Source organism: Scardinius erythrophthalmus, assembly GCF_964197995.2.
Source record: "Scardinius erythrophthalmus genome assembly, chromosome: 4".
Lineage (NCBI taxonomy): Eukaryota > Metazoa > Chordata > Actinopteri > Cypriniformes > Leuciscidae > Scardinius > Scardinius erythrophthalmus.
The window spans coordinates 50,133,665-50,155,064 of NC_138224.1; the positions used below are offsets into that span (position 1 = coordinate 50,133,665).

At 38.1% G+C, this 21,400-nt stretch overlaps 1 pseudogene across 1 annotated transcript in view; it reads right to left on the reverse strand.

Annotated features, from left to right (window-relative positions):
* Positions 1-21,400, reverse strand: part of LOC308689339 (protein NLRC3-like) — a 62,095-nt pseudogene that overhangs the window by 33,457 nt on the left and 7,238 nt on the right. Inside the window, exons 2-7 of the transcript XR_014032239.1 lie at positions 4,937-5,221; positions 4,738-4,830; positions 4,458-4,483; positions 2,174-4,018; positions 1,789-1,962; positions 48-221 (exon numbers count right to left, since the gene is read on the reverse strand). The product of XR_014032239.1 is annotated as a protein NLRC3-like (transcript). The remainder of the gene's footprint in view (positions 1-47; positions 222-1,788; positions 1,963-2,173; positions 4,019-4,457; positions 4,484-4,737; positions 4,831-4,936; positions 5,222-21,400) is intronic.

The window sequence follows — 21,400 nt, forward strand, 5'->3', positions numbered from 1 at the left end:
AGTCAGCCTCTGATTATAGCATAGTTAATTATTTTAAAACCATTCACCTCAGTATCTCCAGCTCACAGTTTGGACTCTTCAGTCCATCAGAAAGAAGCTTCACTCCAGAATCCTGCAGGTCATTGTTACTCAGGTCCAGCTCTCTCAGAAAGGAGTTTGAGGATTGTAGAGCTGATGATAAACTCTCACAGGACTGAGCTGTGAGATTACAGCTGTGTAGCCTGTGTAGAGAACAAAACAAAGAACAGTAATAATCCTATTAGCATTTATAATCTGGAGCTTGAAAAAACTTTAACTGTAGTGAATTAAGCACAGCTAAAACAATTATCTCTTCATAAAACATCAAACCAGCATTTATTTTCACACACATTACTTTATTCATTTTTCTGAACTGTCTAGGCCTGCAAGATGTTTTTAATTGACCTTTTTGGGAAACACTCACCCTCTTGGCTTTTTGTATTGACCCCTTGGAACAACTGGAGTTACAGTTTTGGAATAACTTTATCATTAGCCTTCTACATTCAGCCCTCACAGCCTTGCTCTAACCTTGGTCCTTAGAGTCAGAATGTTTATTTATATGAATACACCACACCTTCACAATTTGATATTTATACTAAGCCATATCCTGTTCTTTAAAAATGCATTGTTAGTGTTAATAAAAAAAAATAAAAAATCCAGGCCAACTGATAAATTACTCTGTTTCAGTTAATCCCCATTTTGTGTGTGGTGTTAAATTTGAACCCTGGCTGATGCTGGGTACACACCAAAAGATAATCGGGCTGATTTTGGGCCGATTCCCCCCCCCCTTCCGACAATCCTAGCTATGTCCTGATTATCTTGATGGTTCTACAGATTATTTTATCAGATTTTCCATTGGTGTGAGGTGTGTTAAGAGTGTCCGAACCTGATAGGAAGAACGTCGGAGCCGCCCCGATCGTGAATCGTGAGTATTCATGTTGAATATTTACAATCAGAAATCCTGATGTGTGAGGGGAACCCAGAGGACAAACGCGTGCACGCTCTGGAGATTATCACGTGAAACTAAACAATATCCAATCAGAAAGCGAGATGATGGAAGACAGAAGTTTAACAAACGCAGTCATGGCGCAGCACAAAGTGAAATTTATGTGGACAGCAGAGATGGAGGGATGAAAAAAAAACTTTTCTTTTTTTTCCGTGAATTTTCTGTGAAAATCATTCCAAACACTATCATCGCAATTTGTTCCTGCATTATTCTGAATTCTTGCGAGATTTTGCGAGATTTCCTGTGTTCACAGTCGAGACTCTGGTTGAAAATCTGTTTGTGTGTGGTGTGCTGTCTTTGTCACATCATGGCACACCCCACACTATAGGAGCAAAACGCTTAAATCTAGGATTTTTTGTCCGCATGTTTGTGGTCTATCACATTTTGAAAATCTTATAAGTTGTAAAAAATATTTTGGTGTGTACCCAGCATGAGATGCTAACTGTGTCCTGTGCACAGCTACTAGATGGCGCTGCTAGCTTGTTCAGTGCTGTCGGAAGCAAATCATGCATGTAATAGAAGCATTTTACAGTTTTTCTAACTGTTGCAAATTCAATCTTCATACAGCCCATTCCCTTCCCCTCACCCCAAACAATATTGTTATTAAACTTATGCAGTCCATGTGGGTCATACGTCTGTATAAATATGGAAAAATATCACATTCCTGCAAATGTTTTGTCTCTTGGGGGTGCTAAGTGGCCGCTTACCTTGCTTATTGGTCAGCCTCTGATTATAACATAGTTAATTATTTAAAAACCATTCACCTCAGTATCTCCAGCTGACAGTTTGGACTCTTCAGTCCATCAGAAAGAAGCATCACTCCAGAATCCTGCAGGTCATTGTTACTCAGGTCCAGCTCTCTCAGAAAGGAGTTTGAGGATTGTAGAACTGATGATAAACTCTCACAGGACTGAGCTGTGAGATTACAGCTGTGTAGCCTGTGTAGAGAACAAAACAAAGAGTAGTAGTAATGCCTATTACAGCTAAAACAATTATCTCTTCATAAAACATCAAACCAGCATTTATTTTCACACACATTACTTTTATTAATTTTTCTGAACATTCTAGGCCATCAAGTCACCCATTTAAAATGAAGGCAATTACAAAAGACTAACAGTGTTTATAAATTAATGTAAATGAGACTCTTACAGTGCTTTTCTGGTATTTTTGATCACCGGCAGCAGTCTCACCAGTGCTTCATCAGATCTTCTGTATTTCTGCAGTTCAAACTTCTCTTGGGTCTCTTCTGACATCAGGAGCACAAACACCAGACAAGACCATTGAGCAGTGGAGAGATTCTGTGCTGAAAGTTTTCCTGAGCTCAGATTCTTCTGGATGTACTCCACAAAGTCATCTTTCAGTTCACTCAGACAGTGGAAGAGATTGATGGTTCTTTCCACTGATTTCTCTGTCTCTATTGTCTGTTTGATATAGTCAACAGTGTCTTTAACATTCTGTGTTTTCAGTTTCAGTTTTGGTAGTAGTCCCTTCAGGTCACTCTGATTGGACTCCAGTGAGAGACCCAGGAGGAACCGGAGGAAAAGGTCTAGGTGTCCGTTCTCACTCTGTAAAGCCTTGTTGACTGCAGCCTTATGAAGCTGAAACAGTGGCTTTTTGGACAGTTTCCATGTCAGTTTTTCTCTCCAGGATTGAAGAAATGAGTTTGTTTTCTTGTCTTTGCCCATTATAAACACATACAGAGCAGCAAGGAATTCCTGTACACTGAGATGTACGAAGCTGTAAACTTTTATTGCTGAAACCTTTTCCTCCTGAAACATTCGAGTGCATAACCCAGAGTACAACGACCCTTTTTTGACATCTAGTCCACAATTCTCAAGATCTTCTTTGTAGAAAATCATGTTTCCTTTCTCCAGCTGTTGAAAGGCCAGTTTCCCAAGCTTCAGAATAATCTGATCAAAAGACACTGCGTTGGAATTAGGTTCGGGCTCATCACAGTATTTTTCTTCCATCTGTTTCTTCTGAGAAATTAAGAAGCTTGTGTACATCCCTGTGAGAGTTGTGGGAGTTTTGGCATTGTTCTGTCGAGCCAGTAGAGGCTGAAGAACAATAAGAGAGATCCAGCAGAAGACGGGGATGTGGCACATGATGTATAGACTTGGATTTCTTGATGTGACTGATGAGGTTTCCAGCAACCTCAGGACTGCTGTTTTTGATGAAGTATTGCTCTTTCTGCTCATCGTTAAATCCTCGCACCTCTGTCACTTGATCAATGTAGTTTCGGGGTATCAGACTGGCTGCTGCTGGTCTGGATGTGATCCAGATGAGAGCAGAGGAAACCAGGTGTTTCTTGATAAGGTTTATTATTATCTTACTTACTGTTGTTTTTTCATTTACATTTGTAAATGTGTCATCTTCTTTAAAGTTCAAAGTAAAGCGACATTCATCCAGCCCATCAAAGATGAACATAACTTTACCATCACCTTCAGGAAGAGAGGGCAATTCTTCAGGACTACTAAAGAAGTATTTGTTAAGCAGTCCCATGAGACTGTACTCTTCTTTAATTAAATTCAGTCTACGGAATGGAAGTGGAAATATGAAGACTAAATCCTGATTTTCTGTTCCTTTAGCCCAGTCAAAGATGAATTTATTGACAGAGACAGTTTTTCCCACTCCTGCAATCCCTGTTGTCAGCACTTTTCTGTTTCGTCGATCTGTGTCACACTGGACTTTAAACATGTCATTACACACGATTGGCTTCTCCTTGGCAGTCAATAGGTTGTGATTTGATTCGATCTGTATCACTTCATGGTCGTTCACTCTTCCTCCAGTCTCATTCCCCACCACATATAAATCAGTGTAGATGTCGCTCAGATATTCCTTATGACCCGTCTCTGAATTACCAACCAATATCTGCTCGTAGTCCCGTTTTAATTTGTCCTTCAGTCTACAGCTCATCTTTGTGTATTCATGAAGAGTAACTTCTCTATTGTATGCAGTTGAGCCTTGAAGAAAGAGGAGAAAATACAGCAAAGACTAAGTGATTGTGTTTTTCATAAATTCATGCTTCTACTATATTCAAAGGAATCACAATCTTACTGCTATAATGTTCACATGCATATCTTACACTGATTATGCTTAAGTTGACAACATAGAAATGCCTTGATTAAAACTTGAATGCAATTGGAATTGGTTTTATCGGATTGTCACTATTGGACTCAGACCAACTTAAAGGAATAGTTCTCACCCTCAAATTGTTTCAAACCTGTATGAATGTATTTATTTTTTCCTACTGTGGAAGTCAATGGGGCCCATCAACTGTTTGGTTACCGACATTCTTCAACATATCTTCCTTTGTGTTCAGCTGAGGAAAGAAATTCATACAGGTTTGAAACCACTTGAGGGTGAGTGAATGGCAGAATTATCATTTTTAAGTAAACTATTCCTTTAAGGCCATGCTGACCAAAATGATTACACAATTTTTGATCAAACCATTGAAATCTAGCACACCAAACAAGACATGGCACTGTATTAGGGTTAGGTTGGGGTTATTGCAATGACCATGCGTATGTAGAAGTTGCTTGTAGAAGTTTTAATTCAGGGTTTAAAACCATTTAACCATTCGTAAAAATGACTAGACAGTCTGTTCTAATAAATGTACATCAGTAAGATCTGCTGCTGTTCTTCTTGGTCCTGTAATTGTTGCTTGCTGTTATATTTTCTCTTGTGTCCATGTACAGACAGGGATTATTTACCCCTGATCTCTTCTGAATGAGCTCCAACAGCTGCAGACGTCTTTATATTGCCTTCAGCCTGACTTGAGTGTGTGTGAGAGAGAGGATCAGTCACTGGGAAACATAAGTCACACAAACACATCAGCAAGAGCAAAGAGCAAAGTTCAAGTCAAACCATTACAATGGTAAACAGTCACAGGCATTGTGAATTAAATGTTACCTGTCTTGTGTTTGTTCTCCAGCTGCTCAGCCAGATTGTTCTGGTTCATCTTCTTCAGGATCTTCACTGTGATCTTCACAGCTTCTTCTGGTCCAAAACATGCTACCATCGTATCCACTGTGTCTAAGATATCTGCATTCTCCATGTCTTTCTTTTTTATACACTCATTATCTTTCTCTAAGTGCCACTTAAACTTCTTCCATTTAGCTTCGTCCAGATCACTCAGTGATTTCTCAAGCAGATCTTCAACTTTAACAGACGCCATCGACCTTCACAGATTCACAGCTGCAGGATAAAAAGAAAAAGATCTGAAGTAGTTTCATTCTTAACATGTTGACCTAAGTGCTCAAATGTTATATGGATTATGAAATGACGCTGTGATCGGATCAGGACTCGCATCCAAACTCATGTGTTAAAGGGGTCCTATAATGCTCCTTTATGCATGGCATCTATCTGAAAACATGCTAGCAGTGAGTACCCTAGTGTTGGATTACATATTTATTAAATGTTTAATTTAGTTTTTCCACTGCAGTAGTATATAAACTGATAAAGTTTAGTAGACTGATTTATTGAGTCTCCAGCAAGAGTCTCCTTTTCCTACCAGACATGTTTTCTCTATTGTGTTTTAAATGAGTCAGATCACTGAGATTCTCACCTTTCGGAACCCAGACATTGAATCGTTAGGTTGATTGACTTTCACCTTTTGTCTTTAACCTGTTAAGCTGCAACCCCACTTTTGAAAAATCCCAAGAAATGACATACCCAAACTGAAACAGATACAGTTCATGAACCCTTTGTACTAAAAGCACAAATGTGATCTCATTTGAAAGCTGACACCTGGCAGTTTATTGTAAATGTAGAATTAATTATTGTCATAATGACAAAAATTGTTATAAATAGCTTCAAAGTTTTGTAAAGTTATTAGAAATTATTTTTTATGAAATATCCTCATGAAAATAAAATTGAAGTTGGCACTGGAGCAATCTAGAAATGCACTACAGCTAATGCCACATGTCTAAACATTTTATGTTTAAAATCTTAAGATAGTAAGTCCAAAACTCTGTATTTAGTGAAATGTTTTTCAAGACCATGTCATGTGACCTTATTTTGATTTGACGCTAAGATGCTTCTGATGTTTATTGCCATCTTCTAACCATCTATCCAGTATATTGTCTTTATTGTTTTGTGGTGCAAACGAGCCCCATTCAGTCTCAGTCTCCCCCTGAACACATTCACACCTCTCCAGCCTGGTTATGGCTGTAAATATGCATTTCTTTTGTCTGCATTATAGTTACTAACGACTGGCTATTCACAGGCTATTCATATGGTTTCACTTTCAATCACCAATTTCTTTTCTCAAAGTTCACCCTTACATTTTAAACTGTATCTAATGCATTTCTTGAATAAAGAAACATTTCAGTAAGCTTTCAAAAAATAAAAAAAATATAACTTCTAGGTGGCAGGTGCACCTAGGGCTAGCTAGCATGTTAGCTTAGCACACCATCAATACACGACAATTTATGAGATTAAAACCATGTTTGTGCTTATAAACTTACTTTATAAAGCAAATCGAGTATTTTAAATAATTTTCTGTGATCTAATTTGGCTTCAGATAAAAAATCAGACAGAAAATATACTATTGTCAGAGAATGTCTAATACTGTTCTGCACAACGATTCTATATAGATTAGCATTACATTATAAATATAATCTATTATTATGGAAATACCTGGCATGGATTGAAAAACACAGGTAACTCAAATATCATAGCAAACATGTTTATTGTCTTCAAAACGACTGTTTCTCCATGTTACAGCGCGATCTGTTGTTAGCTGTGTGTGTGTTCGAGGCTTCCTGGATTGTCACATGATTATGGCACTTCTTCATGTTCTAATACTGTGCACAGGGCGGCGAGGGCGCCCTCAGGCTTTTGGTATGAATTGAAAACGCATTAACAGAGTATACAAACGCTCATAATGATTACATCGACGCATTTGGGTATAAATTCAATAAATATTATTCCTGTCTATAGAAATCTGATGTAAACCTATGAGAATATATCAATATTTCTCCAAATCTGCACATTTTTGAGCTAAAGCCTAGAAGGACGGTGTTTTGTGTATCGCTGTCATGACGACGGCACGGGAGTTTTTTTATGAATGAAAGCGGCTGACACGCATAATTCATATCAAAGGTATCGACTCATTTTTTCATTTCATAACTCCTGACACAAATTAAGAAATAACTGTCGCTATAAGCTTCTCAGAATACAATAGTGGTCAAATTCTGAAACTTGAGTCTTATATCTTTTTAATGATGTATAGTTTGTCAAGGTATAACATTAAATCTGATAGTAACTTTGAACTATATATAAATAAAACCGCTTCAGTGCGCCCGCGCTCTGGCAACGGTTAACAGGTTAATGGCTCTGAGATGGCTCTTTGGAACTGGAGTTCCTGGCCAGTATCAGCATGTGAATAGTTATGCTAATTCAATTGGACTGGTAGTGCTCTCAGAGTAGTGTGTGTTCCCACTTCATTTGCATGCTTTATTCAGAGTTTAATCCCTCCCCCTTGGAATTTATATAACCACAATGTATACTGTTTTAGTTAGACTAGTTTGGAAGACCTGCAGCCACGTCATCTCAATAAAGAATAACTTCTTGAACGTGATCCAAACGTCTCCTGGTTTCTTGCTTTGACGAAGAAACAGTTTTCAACAACTTGGTGTCGTGACCCGGATGGAGAAACTGAAACTCAACAAAGAATGAACTTTCCAGACGGAATCTTGAAACTTCAAGAAACAAAGAACAAACTTTTCAAGATCTGAATCTTGAAACTTCAAGCTCAACAAAGAATGAAGATTGTCAGACTGAATCTTTCCAGCTTCGTCCAGGTTGAAAACTTCAAGCTCAAACAAAGATCTCAAAGCCTGACTGAGTTCCAGACTGAATCTTGAAACTTCAAGCTCAAAGATCTCAACAAAGCTGACTGAGTTCCAGACTGAATCTTGAAACTTCAAGCTCGAAGATCTCAACAAAGCTGACTGAGTTCCAGACGAATGTTTTCTGTACAACCAACAATTCGGTGAGTTTCACTCCATTCAAAGAACCAATGCAGACCAGTACAAAGTAGTTAACAAACAGCTGTAGAGTTTGGTTAACTAAGTTATCCTCTAAAGTTGTATTTTAGAGATGAAGTTTATCCTCTGTTTTCAGGCAGGGAAGTTTAACATTATAGGTTAATATTGTTTATCCTCTGCTTTGCCAGGGAAGTGTTTCATCCTCTTGCTAGAGAAGGTTTTATCCTTTATAAAGTTAGAGAAGAGTTAGCATCAAGTGCTAATTTTTTGTATCCTTTGCTTTAGGCAGAGAAGAATTAGCTTTACGTGCTAGTTATTTCTGTTGATCCTCTGTTCTTATCGGCAGGGAAGTTAAGTGTTAAGTGTTTGTAACTTGGAAAGTTTACAAGTGTACCCTCTGTTGAAGAGAGAAGTTTAGTGTTTGTTTGTGTGGTAACATAGAAATTCACAAAATGTTTAGGAAAAGTACTAGACTGATTCCCACAACTGTGAAAGCTACACCTTCAGATAGTGAATTCAAGTCTTTGTTATCAGAGCACATGGACTCCATCGTGACTGAGAAAGTCAGATTGAATTTAACAAAGAAATTTGGCATTGATGCAGACAAAGTATGGTCAATTGAAGATTGCAATCAAGTGTGGGTGCATGTATCAGGAAGAAAAATGTGAAAGGCATTATCTGTTGTCACAGAGAATTTAGCTTATCCATTGTACAAGAACAATCTCAGTGTATTGCTAAATTAAATGAACAGATCAAACAATTGCAGACTCACGTGTCCAGTCTCACAGACAAGGTGGGCCATAACAAGACCTCAACCAAATGTGACTCAGAAGACCAACAGTCAGATGAATGCTACCCTGATTTACAGTCTTTTGATAGAATAGAGGACAATGTCAATGCTGGATTGATGAAAGATGTAAATGCAGTTGAAGTGTGTGGAGCATGACAAAAGGCTCAGAATAGGGAAAAGGGGGTTCATCCAGTTCCATCGGCAACCCCCATACAAGCAGTCAAAACATCTTTAGGTCCTAAAGATATTGAGAGAATTGCTGAAAGTTTGCCATCAGTGCAAAGAAATTTTTCTGAATTTAGAAGAGCATTGATCAGTAAAATGCGTCTTTACGACATGTCGTTGCCAGAAGTCACACAGCTGATGTCACAAATTTTAACTGAATCTGAATTCAACAGTTTTGAGTCTGCTGTTACTTCCGAACTGCTACATGCCAGTAAAGGAGATTTGAGAGAAGGTGTTTTGAAAATTTTAAAAAACATTGTTGGACCGAACGTGGACTGGTCAAAGATTTCCAATTGTGTACAGAAGAAGGGTGAAACTGTTTGTGAGTACACAGAACGATTCTGTCAGTCAACTGCAGCGTACAGTGGAATTGCAGAAACTCCAGAGAAGGTGTAAGGTGATAATGGCCCTTTGGTTCGCACATGGTTTCATTGTCTTTTGCCAGAACACAGAAAGGCATTGCCTTACTTAAACATCATATGGTGTACGGGAACCCTGCAAGACAACGTGGACAGTTTAGTTACTTGGGAAAGAGACTCTGATGTCAAAGAGAGAGTAAGAATTGCAGCAGTTTCTGTTAAGGGCAACTCAGAGAAGCAAAAGAAACACAATAGTCCTAGAGAAGCCAGTTGTTCTTACTGTGGCAAGCACGGACATTTTAGAAAAGAATGTAGAAAAAAACAAAAATAACTTAAGACAAGTTAACAATGTTATGCAGCTGTTACTACATTTGTTTGCTACTTTGAAGCAACCCCTCCCCTCGTCATTGGACTTGTGGGTAAGCTTTTTGAGGTGTTAACCATTTGGGCTGTGATTGCTTAAAGGGGGGGTGAAATGATAATTTTCACTCAATCTCCTGTTAATCTTGAGTACCTACAGAGTAGTATTGCATCCTTCATATCTCCAAAAAGTCTTTAGTTTTATTATATTTATAAAAGAAAGATAGGCAGTACCGAGAATTTCCGAATAAACCCGAATGGCTGGAGGCGGGCCGTGTGGGCGAAGCTAAAGCTGTGCTTTAGACCGACCGCGAACCTTTAGTCAAGTCAAGTCAAGTCATCTTCATTTATATAGCGCTTTTAACAATGTAGATTGTCTCAAAGCATCTTTACAGAGATAAAGATATAATTTAACGTAAGATTGTTTTGGCTTTATAGCGGTTCTTTAATAAAGCTATTTTCCAGCTAAAGTTGGTTTTGATTGATTCGCTTCCGTCGCAACGATCATTTGTTATTAAATTAGGGGCCGCCAAGACGACACCATTCTCTCTACACAGACTTTAAATGCAAACCCGTGAGAAACGCTGATGGCGTTCAGATGCGCATTAAGAACGGGTTCAATAGTTATGTGCGTTTGAATATATGTGTGCAGGTTTGGAAATCCCTACAAACCAAGCCTAAACAAATTACTGGTGTTTCCTTATAGTTTTAATTCAGAATTTTATTTTATTTTATCAATTCGGGGTAGATACGCAAATTGAGTTTTCCCGACGACGCTTTATCTGTAGAGTGGTAAAGGGATCCTCCATAGGGAGAGACTAGTTGGCACTTCAGCACTGCGTTGTCATCCGGTCCAGGCGAAGGGCCTTCGTCAGATCTGGAAACGGCCTGGATCCGGCAGGCTGCGGGAAAACCTCGGGATAAACACAGACACTAAAATTTGCGTAGATGCCATTCTTCTCATGATGTAAGTACATCAGGATTTATGGGAAGTGTTCCCGGTTCCAGCTGACCTAATCTATGCAGCCTAACATTGAATGATAGAAGTCTATAATGTATTATGTATTAAAATTGATGCGATGTTTAATAGGGAGCCAGTGCAGTTTTGACAGAACTGGGCTAATATGGTCATACTTCCTGGTTCTGGTAAGAACTCGAGCTGCTGCGTTTTGAACCAGCTGTAGTTTGTTTATTAAGCGTGCAGGGCAACCACCCAGTAGAGCATTACAATAATCTAGCCTTGATGTCATGAAAGCATGAACTAATTGTTCCGCATTTGTCAATGAGAGCATATGGCGTAATTTAGATATATTTTTAAGATGGAAAAATGCGGTTTTACACATACTAGACACGTGACTTTCAAATGAAAGATTGGTATCAAAGAGCACACCCAGGTTCCTAACCGACGACGAAGACTTAACAGAGCAGCCATCAAGTGTTAGATGTAGAGATGTTCTCAATGTTACTCAGAAAACGGGTTATAAGTTTATTTCATCTGAAGTACTTGTACTAAATGTTAAGCTCTTAGATGTTCGAAAAACATCCCTATTATCTCTAGCCTTGGCTACCGTATATAGACCGCCTGGGCCTTACGCTGATTTTCTAAAAGAGTTTGCAGATTTTCTCTCAGACCTATTAGTTAATTTCGATAAAGCATTAATTGTTGGAGACTTTAATATCCACATAGATAATCAAAATGATGCGTTAGGGGCTGCGTTTACAGACTTATTAAACTCCTTTGGGGTCAAGCAAAACGTTACCGGACCAACTCATCGATTTAATCATACACTCGATTTAATTATATCGTATGGAACCGATCCAACCGATATAGATATCATTCCACAAAGTGATGATGTCACTGACCATTACATGGTAACTTGCATATTACGTACCCCTGTAATATATCATGCTGCACCGCGTTATCGATTAGGCAGAACAATCCTTCCATCCACCATAGATAATTTTTCAAATAGTTTATCGGATCTGTCTCAGCTGCTCAGTGAACCCAAACAAACAGATGAACTTGAGGAATTAACTAGCACTATGATCACCATTCTCTCTGGATCATTGAATACTGTTGCACCCATTAGATTAAAAAAGGTCAGAGAGAAAAGTAAAGCACCATGGTACAACAATACTACGCGTGTTCTAAAGAGAGAAACTCGTAATTTAGAGCGTAAATGGGAAAAAACTCACTTAGAGGTCTTTAGAATTGCATGGAAAGACAGGATGTCACATTATAAAAAGGCCCTAAAAGAGGCCAGGGTTGAGCATCTCCGCAAACTAATAGAAAACAACCATAATAATCCTAAATTCTTATTTAACACCGTGGCTAGACTAACAAATAAGCAGATGTCTCCTGAACAAAATACTCCGTTACAGTTTAGTAGTAATGATTTCATGAAGTTCTTCACTGAGAAAATAGAAAACATCAGAACCACAATTGTAAACGTTCAATCCTCAATCGCGCCTTATAATTCAGCCTCAATTATCACCCCGCAAGAACAATTACAGTGCTTTACAACTATAGAACAAAAAGAATTAAATAAACTTATCACTTCATCTAAAACAACAACATGTTTACTAGATCCTATACTAACTAAACTATTGAAAGAAGTGTTACCTGTAGTGGAAGAGCCTCTCCTCAATATTATTAACTCGTCTTTATCTTTAGGTTATGTTCCAAAAACATTTAAACTGGCAGTTATAAAACCTCTCATTAAGAAACCACAATTAGATCCACATAATCTAGCAAATTATAGACCCATTTCAAATCTACCTTTTATGTCTAAAATACTAGAAAAAGTTGTGTCCGCTCAACTGGGCTCTTTCTTACAAGAAAATGACACCTATGAAAAGTTTCAGTCTGGGTTCAGGCCGCACCATAGCACTGAAACTGCGCTCGTTAAAATCACAAATGATTTACTTTTAGCTTCTGACCAAGGCTGTATCTCAATATTAGTTTTACTTGATTTTAGTGCTGCGTTCGATACTATAGATCACACAATACTCTTAGATAGACTACAAAATTATACTGGTGTTCAAGGACAAGCATTAAGCTGGTTTAGATCGTATTTATCTGACCGCTACCATTTTGTTTATTTAAATGGAGAAAAATCGATCATAACTCCAGTAAACTATGGAGTGCCGCAAGGATCTGTGTTAGGCCCTCTATTATTCTCAATATATATGCTGCCACTTGGAAATATTATAAGGAAACATGGAATTAGTTTCCATTGTTATGCTGATGACACTCAAATCTATATTTCATCACGGCCAGATGAAAACGCTAAATTATCCAAATTGACAGAGTGTGTTAAAGATATAAAAGATTGGATGACGTGCAATTTTCTTTTATTAAATCCAGATAAGACAGAGGTACTACTTATCGGTTCAAAAAACCGCCCACAAAACCTCTCACAATACAACTTTAACATAGTAGGATGTCCTGTTACGTCATCCTCTACAGTAAAAGACCTAAATTCGAGGCTTTTGGTCATACCTAGGATATCCAGATCCACCAAAGGAGGGAGAGCATTTTCACATTTAGCACCAAAACTCTGGAATAGTCTTCCGGATACTGTTCGTTGCTCAGACTCGCTCTCCCAGTTTAAAACTAGATTAAAGACACATCTCTTCAGCCAGGCATTCATATAATACTTTTAATCTTACAGTTAAATCCGACCTCTAGTTTATAAACGCCAGAGGAAAACTGGCCCCCGACTGAGCCCCAAGTTCTCCCAAGTTTTTTTTTTTTCTCCATTAGGTCACCTGATGGAGTTTTTCGGTTCCTTGCCACTGTTGCCTTTGGCTTGCTCAGTTGGGGATACTTAATTTAATTAATCAATCAATAATACTATTGATCAGCATTACCAAACGTGGACGTTCCACTAGAAACAAACATTGATGTATTGTTTTAATTCATTACTGTGAAGCTGCTTTGATACAACCTGTGTTGTGAAAAGCGCTATATAAATAAACTTGACTTGACTTGACTTGTTAGACAGTATTCTAGGTTATTACGTGAGGAAGTTTTTTGTCCAATAATTAGAATCTCTGTTTTTTCAGAATAAGCTATCATCCAATTTTTTATATCAGCTATGCATTCTGTTAATTTAGTGAATTGGTAAGTTTCGTTAGGTTTTGAAGAAATATAGAGCTGTGTATCATCGGCATAACAGTGAAAGCTAATTCCATGTTTCCTAATGATATCTCCTAATGGTAGCATGTACAGAGTGAACAGCAGCGGTCCTAGTACTGAGCCTTGTGGTACGCCATACTGAACTTGTGATCGATAAGACATCTCTTCATTTACTGCTACAAACTGATAACGGTCAGATAAGTATGATTTAAACCATGCTAGTGCAATTCCACTAATGCCAACATAGTTTTCTAGTCTATTTAAAAGAATGTTGTGGTCGATGGTGTCAAACGCAGCACTAAGATCGAGTAACACTAATAGAGAGACACAACCACGATCGGATGATAAGAGCAAATCATTTGTGACTCTAACGAGAGCTGTCTCGGTACTATGGTATGGTCTAAATCCGGACCATACCAGATATACCATGTCTAGACATACCATGTCTAGAAAGGAACATAGTTGTGAAGACACTGCCTTTTCTAGTATCTTTGACAGAAAAGGTAGATTCGAGATCGGCCTGTAATTGACTAATTCTGAAGGATAAATTTGCGGTTTTTTAACAAGCGGTTTAATCATAGCCAGCTTAAAGGTTTTTGGTACGTATCCTAGAGACAAAGACGAGTTAATGATATTAAGAAGAGGATCTATGACCTCTGGAAGCATCTCTTTCAGTAGCTTAGTTGGTATAGGGTCTAACATACATGTTGTCGATTTAGATGATTTAACGAGTTTAGTAAATTCTTCCTCTCCTATAGCAACGAATGAATCAAATAATTTTTCCTCAGGGAGACTACAATGCACTTTCTGATGCGATACTGTAGTAGACGGTTGCATAGTTATAATTTTGTCCCTGATATTATCAATCTTATAAGTGAAGAAGTTCATAAAATCATTACTGCTGTGCTGCTTGGAAACTTCTGTGTTTGAAGCTTTCTTTTTCGTTAGTTTAGCCACTGTTTCAAATAAATACCTAGGATTATGTTTATTTTCTTCTAATAGGGTTGAAAAATAAGCAGTTCTAGCAGCTTTTATAGCCTCTCTGTAAGCAATCGAGCTCTCTTTCCATGAAATGCGAAATACCTCTAGTTTTGTTTTCTTCTAGTTGCGCTCCATTTTTCTGGCTGCTCTCTTAAGGGCCTGAGTGTGCTCGTTGTACCACGGCGTTGGATTATTTTCTTTAATCTTCTTTAAGCGCAACGGAGCAACTTTGTCTAAAGTGCTGGAAAAGAGAGAGTTAAAAGTTTCTGTTGCAATATCAAGTGTTTCTAAGCTATCCGGGATGCTAAAATGATGAAACTGATCAGGAAGATTATTAATAAAGCAATCTTTAGTGGCAGAAGTGATAGGTCTAACATATTTGTAACACGGAGTCGGCTTTGCAGCCTTGGCTAAATGAAGTTTACACGAGACTAGATAATGATCTGAGATGTCATCGCTCTGCTGCAGAATTTCAACGGCATCAATATCTATTCCATGTGATAATATTAGATCTAGAGTATGATTACGACGATGAGTAGGTCCTGACACGTGTTGTCTAACTCCAATAGAGTTTACAATGTCTTTAAATGCCAATCCCAATGCATCTTTTTCATTATCGATGTGTATATTAAAATCACCAACAATTAGTACTTTATCTGCAAAAATCATTGTGACTGCTCGATCCTTAAGCATTAGACGATCTGCAAATCCGTCGATCTGGGCTTTGTTTATAAAACAATCATTGTCGAAATGCAGGGAACAAACAGTTTTGCACATCTCCGTTGATGCTCTGAAAAAACAAACTCCATCCACTGGTCCCTTAATGCTGGGTTCTTTGGGAATCTGTGCAGGGTTGTCTTGCCCTGGCAACCAAAAACACACTTCTTCTGTGACATTGACTTCCCTAAAGCCGTGCAGAGCGCTTTGATGAGGTACTGCTTTCGCTCTCTTCTCTCTCTGGTCTACGAGTGAGTGCGCGCGCGCCCGCACTATTCCGGGAGAAGTGCTTAGGACCCATATAAGGAAATTCCTCCCCAGCTGATGTCACGAAGACCCATACTTGAAAAAAACTTTGTGAAACTTCAATTTTTGATGGGCAATTTTTGACACAGAAATACTCCTTCAAACGTACAATTTAATTTTTGAAACTTTGTCCATGTTTAGCATGAGAATCCAACTCTTTAACAGTGTAAAAAATTCAGTATGCATGAAATAGCATTTCACCCCCCCTTTAATCACCCCAGTAACTTACAACAAAGACGAAAGACTTATTGTCTGTCACAGCCTTTGTTTGGGGGACATTCAGTAAGACTCACAGCCTTAAATGTTATACCACAGAATATTGCAGTTAGACAACCATCCTCTGTTTTGATGTTTTATTAGGACTGATGATTCACTGGAGAATGGAAATGTGCCAATTTTTCTCACACACTGTACAGTGTGCACACAACAGGGACAGAATAGGACACACAGACCAGTGCGGAGCCCATGGAAGAACCGAAGTGCAACAGGCCTCGGGGGTCAGCCATGTGGTGAAGATTTCCTCATCCCCCCTCTTATCCCCACCTCACTGGTCCATAGGTGTCAAATCAATTAAGAAATAGGGAAAGAATGAAACAACAACAGCAGACTCTGAAAACGATACAACCCTAGTGTTTGGACAAATACTGCTCTGTCGTCTTTTGTTTTCTTTCTTCCTCTGTGCAGATACCATTTGATGGCCATCCCGAGATCCATATGCAAAGACCTCCTCACCTGCATATGAAGCCACAACCTCAAGAAAACAACTAGACCCACTGCCGAGCCAACCAACACAGAAGAAAAATACACAACGCAGAGATTCATATACGAAACCTTCAGTCATCCATCGACATGATCAAGAATACAAGCCTGCACCATTACATGAGTGCTGCACCGGGTTAATGTCGGGTTAACCAACAAGCAATCTTGATCTTTCAACAAAATTACACCAGATGACTGAAGACAATTCTTCATGGTTCGGAAACTTGATTGGTAAACCCTGGCTGTGGATTAAAGAAATAGCAATGCTGCTGTTATTTCTTCTACTGGCGTTCTACGTATGCTTCCACAGTATAAAGTGTTTCATTCAACAAATGACTCACGCCTCGCACGAGAACATGACTGGTCCAACCATAAAATAATATTACCCGTAAGACTTCACGGACCCTAAGTGCATGTTTGTTTCTGTGTCAAAATGCAATAGTGTCAACAAGCAATTACAGATGAACAACACAGAACATGCTATGTACCTGTAACGATCAAGTTACAAGAATTAACTTTTAAGTGTTTCAATTTGTATTTTTGTGAGAGTTATTAGAACTCTCAAAGGGGGAAGTGTTGGATTACATATTTATTAAATGTTTAATTTAGTTTTTCCACTGCAATAGTATATAAACTGATAAAGTTTAGTAGACTGATTTATTGAGTCTCCAGCAAGAGTCTCCTTTTCCTACCAGACATGTTTTCTCTACTGTGTTTTAAATGAGTCAGGTCACTGAGATTCTCACCTTTCGGAACCCAGACATTGAATCGTTAGGTTGATTGACTTTCACCTTTTGTCATTAATGGCTCTGAGATGGCTCTTTGGAACTGGAGTTCCTGGCCAGTATCAGCATGTGAATAGTTATGCTGATTCAATTGGACTGGTAGTGCTCTCAGAGTAGTGTGTGTTCCCACTTCATTTGCATGCTTTATTCAGAGTTTAATCCCTCCCCCTTGGAATGTATATAACCACAATGTATAATGTTTTAGTTAGACTAGTTTGGAAGACCTGCAAGCCACGTCACCTCAATAAAGAATAACTCCTTGAACGTGATCCAAACGTCTCCTGGTTTCTTGCTTCGATGAAGAAAAAATTTTTAACACTAGCAACCATCCAGAATACCATAGCAACGAAATAGCTACACCCTAATGTCCACCCAGGTTACCCTAACAACAAAGTCTCCTAGAAACCGCATAGCATCCACCAAGAATGCCCTAGCAACCAAATAGCCAACACCTTAGGATCAACCCTGAGTACCCTAGCAACCATCCTAAGAAGCCGCATAGCAACACACTAGCAACCACCCCAAGTACTCATGCAACCGCATAGCAACACCCAAAAATCAATCTACCTATCTTTCTTGTCTGACAGACTGTATTGCCTTCAAAAACTTAAAACTTTAAGCATTTAAAATATCTTCAAACGTTCTGGTCTGGCTTTCTCAGGCCAACTTCAAAGTTTGTCTCGATGTAGTTTTTAAATCTAGCTTATTATCTCATCCTGTAAATGTAAATGCAAAAATGTGCTGTTTTAGTCTCTTTAAATGTAAATTAGCTGTCCTGCATATTCTGCATCGTCCTGTGATGCTAAAAACCTTGCAATGGAGATATTCTCTAATCTCTAACTCATGGAGACAAACATCCCTTCAAACCACACAATCATGAGGTGTCAAACAAATATTCTCAGTTTATGTAATCTGTATGAAAAGAGACAGATGTCAGTCGATCTTATTTCAGCTCATTATAGGTCATTAAGTGTTAATGTGACCCCGCCCACGGAGAGTGTGCGCTATTCAAACGCAAATGATCGTGAGGTGATCCATGCAAACGTGTCAATGCCCACATCAGCTGGATAAAACACACTGAGTTTTAGCCCCATTGTATCGATCTTGGTTGCAGTTCCATTAGAATTCCACTGGAGGTAATCGCGGGCGAGTGCAGACTGAATGGGAGTCTATGGAGCTAGACGGCTAAATGTTTCTTTCACCCGATTGCCGTTGAGAAATCTCAGATTTTATTATACAACATGGGTTATAGGTCAAAAATTGAATGAACAAGTACTTATGTCCTTTCGATTTCTTACAGGTTGAGTTATTGTTACCCATAACACGCTAGCATTCTGCTAATGAACGCTGATTGGTCAGTGAAGGACTGATTATGACCAGAGATACCGCTTTATGGCATCGTGGCATCCGAAGTGGGACCAGAAACAAACAAAACAAAAACTTTTCTAGCACGTGTATTTACCTGTTGTCGATGCCTTGAGAGAAAAGAAAGTGCAGAGCGCGAAAGCACCAAAGCGACTGAAGGATTGCCGTAAAGCAGTATCTCTGGTCGTACGATGTGTATGACATCATTGACATTTTAAAAGACTTTTTAAAGCAAATAAGTGACTCTAAAAAATCTAACACCCAGCAATGTGTAATCTCTTTGCATCTCCTTTCGAATACAACATTCAAATTACTAGACAAAAAATTATATCCTGAGAAAAGTGGATTTTGATGGGTATAGCGCCATAGACCTCCATTCATTCTGCACTTGCCTGTGAGCGCCCCCGCATGGACAGAGACGTGTTACTGCAGCCAGTCCAGAAACCGGAAGTAACCAGAGAGTGCCAATTCTCTTCCTATTAGACATTCTCTGGTTTAATCAGACTCATGTACTTTACAAGGCTGTGAGGAATAATACTATAGTAATAATAATACTGGGAAATTTACCTCAGAAGTTCCGGTTTAGTTACACTTCGAGGAGCAATGGATCCAGCTGAGTATTGTGAATAGTACGTTTTTTTATTCTTATGTGCTTTGTTCTAATCACAATATGCAATAGTGTCTGTAAACCGCAAAAAGACTGTTTAAATATGAATCGCATGTCTGTGTGTGAATGAATGAACGGCTCTTACCGAACTATATTGCTATACTGAGATGAGAAAAAAACGACTGAAATATGTTCAAATAAAATGTCTTTGTATCAGCAACGTATTAAACTTGCAAATTAACATTTATATGCCCTAATATATCATAAAACCGATAGGCCTATGTTACAGACGAAATATGAAAGATAACATTTCGTTGACTAGTTTTGGATAGATTATAAAGTTTTTACTGTAAAATAGACTACTGCCACATCAAATAAGCTTTTGTTCGCCAATTTCTGCTCATATGTTACATATTTATATTATGTTTTGTCAAAAAAAAAGTAATTAACTAAGATGTTATTGTAGTGTTTGTTCCAATGTATGCTATATTCAAACTAATTTGAAATACGTATGATAAAATGTGTACTTTATTTTTTACAAAGAAAGATTACACTTGAAATATTGTTAATATTTTAATTGTTGTTGTAATTGTAACATTTTTAATAAAATAGTAAAGAATATATTTACAAGGTAGATGTAAACAAAATCTTAAAAAAAGGTCAATATAAGCCTACTCTTTAAATAATTTGTATTGTGTTTTATTAGTGACAAATTTGGAGAGAGGATATATCCAAAACTTTCTAAAAATACAATAAGAGAACAATTAACTGCACAATTACTAGAAATGTTTACCTTGGATATTATACAATTTGCAAGCAAAAATTAAAAAAATTTCAAGATGTTTCCAACTGTGAACCAGTTTTGTAGTATATATACAGTGTAAGGCTCATTATGCAGCTCATTATGCGGGTCATTGTCTTCTCAGGTGTGAATCGCACCCCTACGCATATTGCCTTTCCAAACAAAAAGTGTCTTACAAAATTTTAATCAATGTATTGTTTCATGTGAATGATTAGGCAGGATGATTTTCAGATCATTTAGAAGAAAAACTCTAGGCGACAACATTCATTAGTCAAAAGTCTTATTGACACATATTTAGTATGTGTTTTGTGGCCCTATTTCAGAAACTTTCATTTTTAGTTTTTTCAATAATCATGTATAAACATTATTCTCTCAAAAATAAAAGATGTATATACTGTTCTGCCGTGCAAAGGCAAAAGACCGTAACTTCGTTTTTGGTCGAAAATGAGTTATTTATATTTTTGACACATTCAAGACCTTCTTTATCATGTGGATAAGTATCTTGAATCAATTCCGTTTATTTTTCGAGAAAATAATGATTTGTCTTAACAGTAACTTCCAAAAGCCCATGAGAAACCAAGGCAGAACACCGTAACATCAGTTACCGCTCTTTGGCTTTGTTTTGGAACGCTCAAATTACGAGTTACGGTGCTCTGCCTTTGTTTAGCCGCGCGTCAATATGAAGTTACGGTGCCGGTGTTCAATCAAACAATGCTACCTACCAGATTGTAAGGTTATCTGCCTTTGTTTTAATGTCCATTAAAATTAAAATTACGGTGTATCCTGTGTACTTTGTACAGCTGCCATCAGTCGCTCTAACTTCTGATGTCCTCAGAGCGATCAGAACATTTAGTATGGTCTGCTCCATCGACAAACGTGCGATATCGATCGCGAAGGATTATGCAGAGTTGACAGAAAAACGTTACACATTGCCGTAGGCTATCAGATGAATACATCCATGAATTAAAGCTCGCAAACTAGCTGGCAGAGTGCCAAAACTTCGCCTTCAGCCCCGCCCTAAACGCGGTCGAGTCAACGCTGGACTAATAGGAGGTATTTTGTCATGTCAAATGTATTAATAATGCCATCAGAATGCAACCAAAGCACAGGATAGCAATAAGTAGATGGCTATAAATAATTGTAAATCATACAAAATAAATGCCATGATCACTAGATTTTATACAGGT